The sequence below is a fragment of the Lepus europaeus genome, chromosome X (assembly GCF_033115175.1).
Source record: "Lepus europaeus isolate LE1 chromosome X, mLepTim1.pri, whole genome shotgun sequence".
Taxonomy (NCBI): Eukaryota; Metazoa; Chordata; class Mammalia; order Lagomorpha; family Leporidae; genus Lepus; species Lepus europaeus.
In genome coordinates, this window is record NC_084850.1 from 42,752,256 (window position 1) to 42,764,403 (window position 12,148).

A 12,148-nucleotide genomic window follows, 5' to 3' on the forward strand; every position below is an offset into this window, starting at 1 on the left:
GCTCCACCCATTCAATTTACTCATTCAACTTGTATTTATTGAGAGACCCACTGTGTGCTGGGCACTCCGTGAAGGGATGCAGTACCCCCCATCCTGTTAGTGGCTTCTCCCGGCTCCCTCTGGGTGTTCAGCGCTCCTAGCCTCTTCTTAACAAAGCTGACAGTTAAAAGTATTTAAGGGCTGGCGGGGACAAAAGCAGGGAGGGTGAGTGAGGTCGCAGCCTGGGAGAGCTTGTACTTTTCTCCATTCATTCCGGGCCCATATTGTCCCCCCCTCCACTCCCCAACCCCGCCACTTGTTGAGAATTTTTTTTCTACATTGTAAGACCTAAGAGGGGGTGAAGATCTTAGGGGTGACGGGCAGACTGCCCTGAAGTACCAGCAAACATTCTAGAGCACAGTGCTTCAACCCCCAACACAGAAACTGAATTCTGGGCTGCCTAGCGAGCCGTCCCCTGCCAGCTCCTGGCTCTGAAGTTGGTCTGGGCTCTGGATTGGATCTGTGTGAGTTGGGCCCGGGCTCTTTGCTCAGCTCAGCAGCTTGTATTGATCTCTAGGGCTCTTTGTCTCCTCCTCCCCAGTGGAAGCTTCTCCCCCTCTCCCCCTCTCCCCCTCTCCCCCTCGCCCCCTCGCCCCCTCTCCCCTTCTCTCCCTCTCCCCCTCTCCGCCTGTGCTTTCTCTGGCTCTTCCGGCTTTCCTCCTCTGCTTCTGATGAATTGAAATCTCCAAGAGCCACGGCGGCTCTGGTAGTTTTGCAAAACTGTCCTTGCTCTTCCTGCGTTTGCCCAGTCAAGGGTGTCTTTGCCTGAGGTCGCTGTGATGCTGTTAGTCCTGGTGATGATTGCATAGCAACACAGAGCAGCTCCGAGAGGGAGGCGGAGGAGAAGGAGAAGGAGAAGGAGAAGGAGGGCAGGGAGGTGGGAGAGACAGAGGGAGAGTGTGCACACAGCAGCTGTCGGCATCCCTGTCTCAGGGACTTCTTTGCTGATTCACAGAGGCAGCCCAACCCTGGCCTCCGAGCTGCCAGCTACCGCCTGCTTCCCAGACCTGCCGGAATCAGAAGGTAGGCCACAGAGAAATCCTTTGGAAGCCTCGCCCTTGTTCGGCTGGCTGAGAGGAGATCACTGATGGAGGGGAAGCTCCAGAGGTGCTGTGTGGCTGAGGGGTGCATATGTGTCTGTGCTCACATGCCTGTGTGTGCACGTGTGTGTATTTGTGTGTGTGTGCACGCCTTTGGAGGAAAACTTGCATGAAAAAATGCACACAATGAAGTGGCCACCGCTTTGGATTCGTAAAGAAAAACCAGGCTTCCCAGGCATTGAAACTCAAGCCAATTTGAGCAACTAAGGGATAAAATTGGATAAGAGGAAGGATCACAGTGTGTGGCTTTGAAACGAGAGGGGTGCTTATTTCTTTCTTTCAGGTGCTCAATGACAGGCTTTTTGTCCACCGAGAGATTTCCCAGCGGGAGGGGACGCTGTGGGGAAGGCATTGGCTGGGAAGGAAGGAGTGTGTGTTTTGGAGGGTGGGTGGGAAGTGGGAGCAGCTTTCCTGGGCATATGAGTGTTTTGGCCAGACACAGGGCACGGGAGTTCTGCCCAGAAGTAAACCGGGCTCTGACCTAAGAGCCTGGGGCTGAAGCACTCACCTCACCTCTGCATTGCCTTCCTGGCTCTGTTCTTTTGCCCTATGGCATCCCCCCTCCCCGCCCGCCCCTCCCCCACTCCCCCCACCCCCTCCCTGCCCCATGTCTCCTCCTCAGTTTCCTTTCTGTGCCTCAGAAGCAGGAGGCATCACTCCACTCTGGAGAGCATGGCTCGGAGGGAACTGAAACAGGGCTCACTTCTCTTGGAGTCCAGCACCCCCGATCGCTTCTGCTCGCCCTACAGTTCCCAGCCTCAGGCCAAGCACCAGAGCCTGGCAAGTGGGCCTGAGACTGTACTGGTGGTTAAGGTTTCACCTTCCTTGGGTAGGCAGGGAGAGCCAGGAGTCCTGGGTGCTGTGCTGGGTGGCCAGGCTGGAGCTGGGCTGGGCTGGGGTGGAACGGGGTGCAGAAGGGCTGCCACCGCCTTCCACTGCGAGCATGCTGTCTGCAAAAGAACATGGTTTTCTCTGATGTTTCTCTTCGGGTGTTCGAAAGAACAAAAGCCTTTCGAAAGCTCCATGCCTAGCTCATCTCGGCTCCTGACTTCCAGAGGAAGCCTTGTGTCTACATGGAAGGCCCTCGTGTGGGTCACCCTTTGAAAGGCCCTATGGCTTTATGGCCATGCCACCCTGATCGCGCCTGATCTTGTCTAAAAGGCACCATGGGAACCATCCATGTCAGCAGCCTTTCCCTGTAAGGTTTGGGTGGGGAGATGGCTCCAGACAGTCTCAGGGCCTTCTTGGGAGAGCCTCACAAAAGCGCAGTGCTGGAAGTCCGAGGAGCTGTCTTGTCCCTGAGAGAAGACAGAACCCTCCTGGTCTGGGTGGGCAGGCCCTTGCCCCGCAGTCCTGCTGCCTGCGCGCTGTGCCCGGGCGATGGAGGCCACAGTGAGCACTGCTCTCCCCATAAGACTGCTGCCTCCAGGCATTCAGCTCCAGACAAGCAGCTCTGAGCTCTGGAGTGGTGCACCCTGCAGCTTGGCCACCATCATTGAACGGGGAGGGACAGCGTGACACGAGATAGCAAACTTAGGGCAGGCCCAGGAATGGGACACAGACAGCACATCTGGGATGCCGTCTTCCTAAGCACGGATGCTCACAAGGCTCTGATGCTGGACCTAGCACAATGCCAGCGACGATGAGGTCCCACTCATGAAGCCAGAGACGTTAGCCTTCTTCATGTACCAGAGGCTCTCATGCAGAGGAGAGCCACTCCGAGGAAACCGTATCATGAAAGTACATTCCTTTCTTACAAAAGAGTCTGAGCATACATTGACAGCTAAAATAGCAGGTAAACTCTTCCAGGACGGCCTTTACCAGCCCAGTGTTCTTCAGATCACTGTCCTTGCAGAATATTGGTAGATTCTGTTTAAAACGTGTGTTGGGTTGGAGAGCAGGGAGTGCTGTGTGTTGTATGTGGTCCAGTGATGTTTTGGAAATGCTTCTTAACTGAATTCTCCTTGTGGACAGGCACAGTGTAGATAAGAATATTCAAGGCTCTGAGAAGTACTGCTGTGCTGTACTTTGAAATCCTCTTTAGCCCAGTATATCCTAAACTGATGTGACCTAGCCCAGTATATCTCAAACTATGTGACCAGGGAACATTTTTCTACATGGAAAATATTTTTAGCATCTTGCAGATACAGTTTTGGGAATTGTTCCTCATTAAAAAAAAAAAAAAAGATGGAAGGAATAGTCCCGTGGCAAAAACTTGTAAAACAGTCTAGTCTAACACTACGTTTTTAAATATGAAAAACCCCAGAGGTTAATCAACTGCTCTCCTTCCCATACATAGCTGTTGAATATCAGAGGCTGTCCGCTGGTTACCCACTGCACCCAACTGCTACTTCTCCAGCAAGGTCCCTCCCATCAAATTAGTCCTAGGAAAATGGGGCAGGTTTCAGGAATACTCTTATTCTGCGTGCAGCATTTGTGTTTCAGACATTTCTGTTAGTATTTTTGAAATTTTATTTATGTATTTGACAGAGAGAGAGAGAGAGAGAGAGAGAGGAGAGAGAGAGAGATCCCATCCATTGGTTCATTCCCCAAATACCAACAACACCTGGGGCTAGGCCCAGAGCCAGGACCAGGAGCCAGAAATGCAACTCAGCTCTCCCACAAGGGTGGCAGGAACCCAGTTATTTGAGCCATCACGGCTGCCTCCCAGGGTCTGCGTTAGCGGGAAGCTGAAGTCAGAAGCCAGAGCCAGGAACTGAACCCAGGTAGCTGGTGTGGGATGTAGACCTCTTACCTGCCTCTCTTTTAGTATTTTGTTATATCCAAAATCGATCGACTTTTCTTTCAGCATGAGATCTGTTGCATTTATTTAAACCATGTGTTATGAAATATTTTGTACACTCAAAAGGATATAAAGAGTGATACTGTGAAAATCAGGGTACCTACCATCCAGCTTTAAAAAGACACATCATCAGTAGAATTGAAAACTCCCATCTATCCTCCCTGATTAAAGCTCCCTCCTGCAAAGTTACCACTGTCCTCAATGTGGTGTTTATTATTCCCAGGCATTTATTTACTTGTTTGCTACACACACACACATACACACACATACATATATACAATATGTCTTTAAATATGATATGCTATTGCTTTCTATGTTTTAAAAGTTTGTGTCAATGGTGTATTACATATATTCTTGTGAAATTTGTTTTTTCTATTCAGTTATATCTGTGACATGCATTCATGTTGTAACATACGACTCTAGTTGACTTGTTTTTCACTACTGTATATTCATTTAGTGCATATACTTCAATGTATGTTCCCATCCTGTTATTGATGGGCATGTAGGCGATTTCCATTTTGGGGCTATCACAGTTAGGGCTACTATGATCACGATTGTGTAGATATTCTTAGATAACTATTTCTTTTTTCAAAATGATTTATCTTTTAATTCTATCTTTTAAAATGCATTTTCATTTTTATCTGAAAGGCAGAGAGAGAGAGGAGTTGATTCAGAGAGAGATCTCCCATCTGCCAATTTATTCCCCAAATGCCAGAAACATCCAGGGCTGAGCCAGGCCAAAACCAGGAGCCCAGAATTCAATCTGGGTTGGCAAGAACTCAAATACTTGAGCCATCGTCTGTTGCCTCCCGGAGCGTACATTAGCAGGAAGCTAGATCAGAAGGAGAGGAGCCAGGACTCAAACCAGGGGACTCAAACTGTGATGTGGGATGCAGATGTCCCAAGTGGCAGCTTAAGTCACTGCACCAAATGCCTGCCCCGAGGTGACTGTTTCTATCTAGATTTCTGGGGTGGAATTGTCTCCTCACAAAGTGTAGCATATCACCTTGGGGGAGATATAGTCCCATCTCCAAAATGGTTTACTAATTTCCACTCCCCCAGCGTTCCATAAAGGTTTCAGGTTTATTGCATTAATTGGCTCTCTGAACGAAATTCTCACCCATGGGATTGCATCTCCATTTTTTTTTTTTTAGTGGAAAATATATTTTATTTCTCAAAATTCCTGGACCACTAACTTCTCAGGGACAGGTTTCCCTGTTTGCATCTGTGAGGAGGATGGCCTGGATGATCTTGGAGGTCCTCTCTAGCCCAACAATGTGGATTTCTCGGATTTATTCATTAAGTGAGGTGCATGCCTTGGTTTTTCGCTACATTGTAGGAATTATTTTAGGAACACGTGACAAAGTTGGGTACTGATGAAATGTGTGTGTCCTCTCTTGGTGTGCTACCATCAGGTAGAAAGGCAATGCTCTGTGAGGGAGGGCAGTCTCACGGTGTCACCTTGGATTAGGAGAGAAACCTGGAGCCCACGGGAAGGAGGCCTCCTCCCGTTTTCTGATCTTCTCTGAATCTCTCTTTCCTAGAAGTCGTCCCTGTTTCCATGATTGCTTTTCCCCCAAGAACGATAAATGCTTGTTATTTTAAAAAGTAAACAGCAGAGTCCGAAAGCTGATGTCTGTTTGTCTAGGCTTGTTGTCTGCACTTGCACTTTTTGAAAATGTTTTTACGAAGTTGGAGTACTACTGGACATAGTATTCTAGCTCTTTTACCCAAAATATCTATTTTTGATATCTGTTTAAAACAGTGCGGATAGGCCTACCTCTTTCTTTTTAGCAGCTACAGAATATTTCCTTGGGTGAGAGGCAACCACAGCAGATAACATTTGACCCGCTTACTAAAGGCCAGAAACTATAAATGAACTTGCAACAAGGCTACGAGGTAGGTCTTTTCCTTATCCCTGTTTTAGCGTTGTAGGGACTGAAGCACAGTGGGGTTAGGGAGCTTGCCCAAATCCGTGCTGGTAAGTGAGTGTGCTGACTCCCGTGTCCTTGATGATCACGCTGTGCCACTCACCAGGCCTCTGTTCATGGACATTTGTGTTGATTGCAGATTTTTGCTACTGGGAAAAAAGAAAAAAACCCTGCAGTGGCCATCCTTGTCCAATTCTGCAAGTCTTCCGGTAGCATAGGTTCCTAGACTTCTCCAGTTTTCAGGCAGAAAGAACTTATACAGTCATTCAAAAAATATTTAATGGGTGCTAGGCACTGGAGAAAGTCTGAGCTCAGATTAGGAGAATGGACAACAATTAGACTCCCTAGCTTTGCAGGGTTTTCCAGCCTGGTGCTGCCCCAGACCTTGGGTCTCACACATCCTGTGCATTCTTGATTTCCTTGCCTGGGTAGTGGTGCAAATGAATTGGTGCTTGGACTCCCACCTGGTGGTCCATAGCCAAAAATCTCCACTTGCTAGAGGTCAGTGACTACAGTGCCTCAGAGACTGGGTTCTAGAACTTATTCCAGGACACAGCTTTTTGGATACATATCCTAGCTCCTCACAACGGGTTCACATTATGACTGAACAAGTGACTCACTGTCTCTGTGTCTGTTTTCTCATCCACATGATGAAGATAATAGTAACTACTTCATAGGCTTGTTGTGACGATTGAATGAGTTAGTATACACAGATTTCTTAGTTAACATATGGAATAGTTGAATGAGTTAGTGTACGCAGGTTTCTTAGTTAACATATGGAATAGTTGAATGAGTTAGTGTACGCAGGTTTCTTAGTTAATATATGGAATAGTTGAATGAGTTAGTGTATGTGGGTTTCTTAGTTAACATATGGAATAGTTGAATGAGTTATTGTATGCAGGTTTCTTAGTTAATAAATGGAATAGTTGAATGAGTTAGTGTACGCAGATTTCTTAGTAAATATATCGAATAGTTGATTGGTTAGTGTACGTAGATTTCTTATATATATGGAACAGAGTAAATTTTGACTATTATTATTTGTTTGGCTATAGAAAAGCTACCACACCAATGAGGAGGGAGGGAGGAAGTAGCCGCTATTAACTATGTAATATGTTCACATGTTCAAAATTCAAAAAGTACAAAAGGGGGAAGGCATTTTGTATAGTGGTTAAGCCGCTGGTTGGGACACCCACGTCCCACATCGGGGATGTCTGGGTTCTGGTTCTGGTTCCATTCCCAATTTCAGCTTCCTGCTGATGTGCACCCTGGGACGCAGCAGTGATTGTTCAATTACTTGGGTCCCTGCCACCCACGTGGGAGACCTGGATTGAATTTCCAGCTCCTGGCTTTGGCCTGCCCCAACCTCAGCTGTCGCAGGCATTTGGAGAGTGAACCTACAGATGAGAGAACTCATTCTATTTGTCTCTTTCTCTTTGTCAATCTGTCTTGCTAATAAAATAAATAAATAAATAAATATTTTTAAACATAAAAAACGATACTCAGTTAAAAAAACTCTACCTCCTATTGACAACAGGAGACGTCTGTGGTGTGGGTAATAATTGCATTTCTCAAGCTGAGCAGTGATTGTAAGGGGACTTGCTGTAGAACAATTCAATAGACTTTGTGTAATGCTTTATGCCTTTTTGGTAAGTATATTTTGTGTCTTATTTTTAAGGAGAGGGAAAATGCCAAAGGAATGGAGAGATTTTTCTCACCTCTGACTATTCAGTTCCCTTCTCCAAGGGTAGCAGGTTAATTTGTATACTTTGAAAGCTATTTTATTGCAACTATAAGCACATATTCTCTTGGTTTATATAAATGTGGACTAACCACCTTGATTTTTTTCTTGTTTTCTTTGTACTTAAAAATATCTCAAGGGACCATTTCACTTGGGCACAAAAAGAGTTCTTAATTCTTTTTTGAATAGTTGTATGGAATTCAACTGCATGGATACACAATCATTTATTTAACTAGTGCTCTAGTAGTAGACATTTAGGTTGCTTGCAATATTTTGCCATTTCAAGTCTGACTTCAAATACTAACATTGTGCATACATCATTTCACACATATGTCTACCCAAAGCCATTCTGTTTTTGCCTCCTAAGATTTGTACCAACAAAATTGAGGACTTACCTTATTGTGCACTTACCTTATTGGAATTCAATTCAATAAACCAAGCCAGAAACCATTCACCAAGTGCCAGCTCTGTGCCTATCACTGTGTTAAAAGTATGTGGGATATAAATGAGGATCAGGCATGGACCTTGTCCAGCTTTCATGCTGGAATTCTGATGTTTATTTATTTATTTGAAAGGCAGAGTTACAGAGAGAGAGGGGGAGAGATAAAGAGAAATCTTCCATCTACTGGTTCACTCCCCAGCCGGGGCTGACTGAACCAGCGCCCATTTGGGATGCCTGGGTCGCAGGCGATGGCTTAACCCATCACACCACAACACCAGCCCCTCCCACATGTTTTTAAAGCCTTTATTTCTGCGCAAGCGAAAAAGTGTTCTCTGCCCTGAATCCTCCTGGAAGGGCTTATGCGTGTCTTCTAGAACTGAGGGAAGGGTATTTCCAACAGCACAAAACCCTAGCGTGGTATCTAGCAGTACGTGCAGGGGAGAGCAGAGTTCCTTCTACCTTAAAGCATCTGCCACAGTTTTCCATGTGTCTCCATGTGTCTTCTCTCTTACCTTAGCTCAAAAGCATCTCTTCCAGAAATACACCCTAAATCCCTCCAAATAGAAGGGAAAACTGCTTCCTCTGTTACCTCATATAGCACGATTTCTGTGTCCCACATAGGGCATGAATCATTTTCTTTCCTCATTTATCCTTCCTTGTTGCTGGTGATATGTCTTATTTCCTATATTTGAGCAGTTGGGGACCAAGTCTGATTCATCTTCAATTCCCCACAGCCTCTGCGGGTTCAAAGGAGGAATAGGAAGCGAATCAGTGTATGCGGGTGGTAATGTGGGGCAGGACGGAGATAAACCGAAAGGCAGAAGACTCTCTGTGTAGAACAAAAAGCACCAGCCCAGGAATCAGGAAGCCCATGTCCACTTGTGTCTCCCTTGTCTGTGAAATGGAATTACAATTTTGCACTGAGGATCTCAAGAGACAACAGAGCAGAAGACAAGAGCATATTATAAAAACACAGGGAGTGATAATGTTTTGATGCACAGCAATCCTTAAGCATTAACCTTTGACAGATTAGTAAACCACGACCTAGAGAGGTGAAATCATTTAAGGTCACGGTCAGGAGCAAAGTCTGAAAATAGCATTGCCAAGCTAGGCCCAGAAGAGATTAGAAGATCTGAATTCTCTGCCTCTTGGCTTTACCTTATTTTTGCTTTGACTCCTGTGTTTATCTTGTTTTTGCATCCACCTGGCATTAGGTCAGTAGAGAAATGAGAAGGACGGAAATCAGCCTTAAGGAAATGAATCACTAGAGACTAAAAGAGATCCTTCCTGAAAGAAAAAAAATACAAGTGGCCACTAAAATGTAGGGAAAGTTAAGCATCTCTAGTCATTAAGGTATTGCAAAGTAACCTTTGAGATGCCATTTTCACTCACAAAGTTGGCAAATAAAGTAAGAAAAAATACCATTGGCAAGTATGCAGGGAAACTGGCACTCTTATACATTGCTGGCGGTAGTATAAAGTGATAGAATTTTTTTCTAGGCAATTAAGAAATATGTGTCACAAGTCTGAAATTGGTTCTACACCTTTGGTCCAGGAATTTCCCCTTCTAGGAAATTAGCCAAAGGAAAGGATCACAAATATGGACAAGGCACAAGGATGTTCACTACAGTTTGACTTACAAAACAGAGCTATAAACATATGTCTATTTGTGAAAATAAATGTGTTACATCCAGTCAATGGAATACATTACTAACACTTATTGAATGATACATTATTGCCAGACACTGTCTTAATTTAAATAAGTTATTCACTTTTTTAAAAGATCTATTTATTTTATTTGAAAGAGTTACACAGAGAGAAAGGCAGAGAGAGAGGCAGAGAGGTCTTCCATCCGCTGGTTCACTCCCCAATTGGCTGCAACAGCCAGAGCTGCGCCGATCTGAAGCCAGGAGCCAGGAGCTTCTTCTGGGTCTCCTACATGGGTGCAGGGGCCCAAGGACTTGGGCCATCTTCTACTGCTTTCCCAGGCCATAGAAGAGAGCTGGATGGGAAGAGGAGCAGCTGGGTCTTGAACCAGCGCCCATATGGGATGCTGAGACTGCAGGCCAGGGCATTAACCTGCTGCGCCACAGTGCCAGCCCCATAAGTTATTCACTTTTAACTGTTATAAGAATTCTATGAGAACGGTATTGTTGTTCTCCCTATTTTACAGATGAGGACACTGAGGATCAGAGAGGTTAACTTTTCCCAGGCCTCACTGCTAATGGGTTGGAAGTATGGATTTGGTTCTACAACTGTCCAGTGCCAGAGCCCATGGCCTCAGTCTCAGTGCTGTACCACCTGTGCAGCTGTTAGAAGTCATGTTTAAGAGGAGTAGTTAAATCATGTTCTTTTTTTAATAATTTTTTAATTTTTATTTATTTATTTTTGACAGGCAGAGTGGACAGTGAGAGAGAGAGACAGAGAGAAAGGTCTTCCTTTGCCGTTGGTTCACTCTCCAATGGCCGCCGCGGCCAGCATGTTGCAGCCGGCGCACTGCGCTGATCCCAAGGCAGGAGCCAGGTGCCTCTCCCGGTCTCCCATGGGGTGCAGGGCCCAAGCACTTGGGCCATCCTCCGCTGCACTCCCTGGCCACAGCAGAGAGCTGGCCTGGAAGAGGGGCAACCGAGACAGAATCTGGAGCCCCGACCGGGACTAGAACCTTGTGTGCCGGTGCCGCTAGGCGGAGGATTAGCCTAGTGAGCCGCGGCACCAGCTAAATCATGTTCTAAAACAACCATGTGGGACTGGCATTGTAGTTCAGTGGGTTAAGCCAGTGCTTACAGCTCCAGCATTGCATATGGGAGCCGAGTACAATTCCTGGCTATTCTGCTTCAGATCCAGCTCCCTGCTAGTGAGCCTGGAACAGTAGTGGAAGATGGCCCAAGTGCTTAGATCCCTGCACTTAGACCCGGATGGAGCTCCTGGCTCCTGCTTTCAGCCTGGCCCAACCTCAGCCCTTGCACCATTCGGGGAGTGAACCAGTAGATGGAAGATCTCTTTCTCTCTCTAGCTCTCCCTTTCTCTCTCTCTCTCACTGTGCTTTTTAAATAAACAAATAAAAATGAAAATTAAAATAAAAACATACCATGTTATGGCAAGTGAAAAAAAGCAGAGTTAAAAAGTTATAGACACCCCCTTCTACCTGATAACCTGCCAGGTGGAGGTCCCCACCCCCTCTGCCTGACAATCTTCCATAATCTCCCAGGTGCAGCCCAGTATCTGAGTCTCAAACACCCTGCTCCCTTCCTCCTGTCTGATAACATTTGCATCCATAAAGTCCTTTGTTTCAGACCTTCAAGAGAATTTTTTCTATTTACATCCAAAAAGCCCTTTTGTTCCAAGAGGAGCAGAGGTGGGGAAGCAAGACCCATCTCCTTTAAAACCCCAGCCTCAACTAGACTGCACGCTCAGCCCTCTGCATCTCTGCTGAGCCACCCGCCTGGCCTGGTCAGGTGTAATCTCTCCACTCAACATGTAACCTCCTTTCTTTCTCCTCCCTAGTCTCTCAGGCTCTGTCGGGAGAGGTGCCCATCCATCCTTACAGATGTTCCTTCCCTAAGAAACCTTGCTATTTTACCTCCCACTAAAAAAAAAAAAGTTATAGACAACATTTGATGACAGTTTAATTTTAAAAGTAAGATAGAGATCTTTAAAAAGCTCATGGAAAATGAATATTATGAAAAAACTAAACATGAATTTCAGTATTTTTAAAACAAAATAAACATTTTTTTTAAAAAGGTTTATTTGAAAGGCAGAGTTACAGAGAGAGAGAGAGGGAGAGGGAGAGGGAGAGGCAGAGGCAGAGGGAGAGGGAGAGGCAGAAGCAGAGGCAGAGGGAGAGGGAGCGGGAGAGGGAGAGGGAGAGGGAGAGGGAGAGGGAGAAGGAGAGAGATCTTTCATACAGTGGGTCACTCCCCAGATGGCTGCAATGGCCAGGACTGGAGCAGGCTGAAGCCAGGAGCCAGGAGTTCCATCTAGGTCTCCCACATGGGTGGAAGGGCCCCAAACACTTGGGCCATCTTCTGATGCTTTTCTCAGGTCATTAGCAGGGAGCTGGATTGGAAGTGGAGCAGCTGGGACTTGAACCTGCACC

The 12,148-nt window shown here is 46.2% G+C and overlaps 1 protein-coding gene across 4 annotated transcripts in view; it reads left to right on the forward strand.

Moving 5' to 3' along the window:
- Nucleotides 1–1,011: 1,011 nt before the first annotated feature.
- The window catches only part of DRP2 (dystrophin related protein 2), a 44,055-nt gene continuing 32,918 nt past the window's right edge, over nucleotides 1,012–12,148 (forward strand). For all 4 annotated transcript variants that reach the window (XR_009865039.1, XM_062183790.1, XM_062183793.1 and 1 more), the window contains exon 1: nucleotides 1,012–1,062. The gene's annotated coding sequence lies outside the window, so the exon portion shown is untranslated. The remainder of the gene's footprint in view (nucleotides 1,063–12,148) is intronic.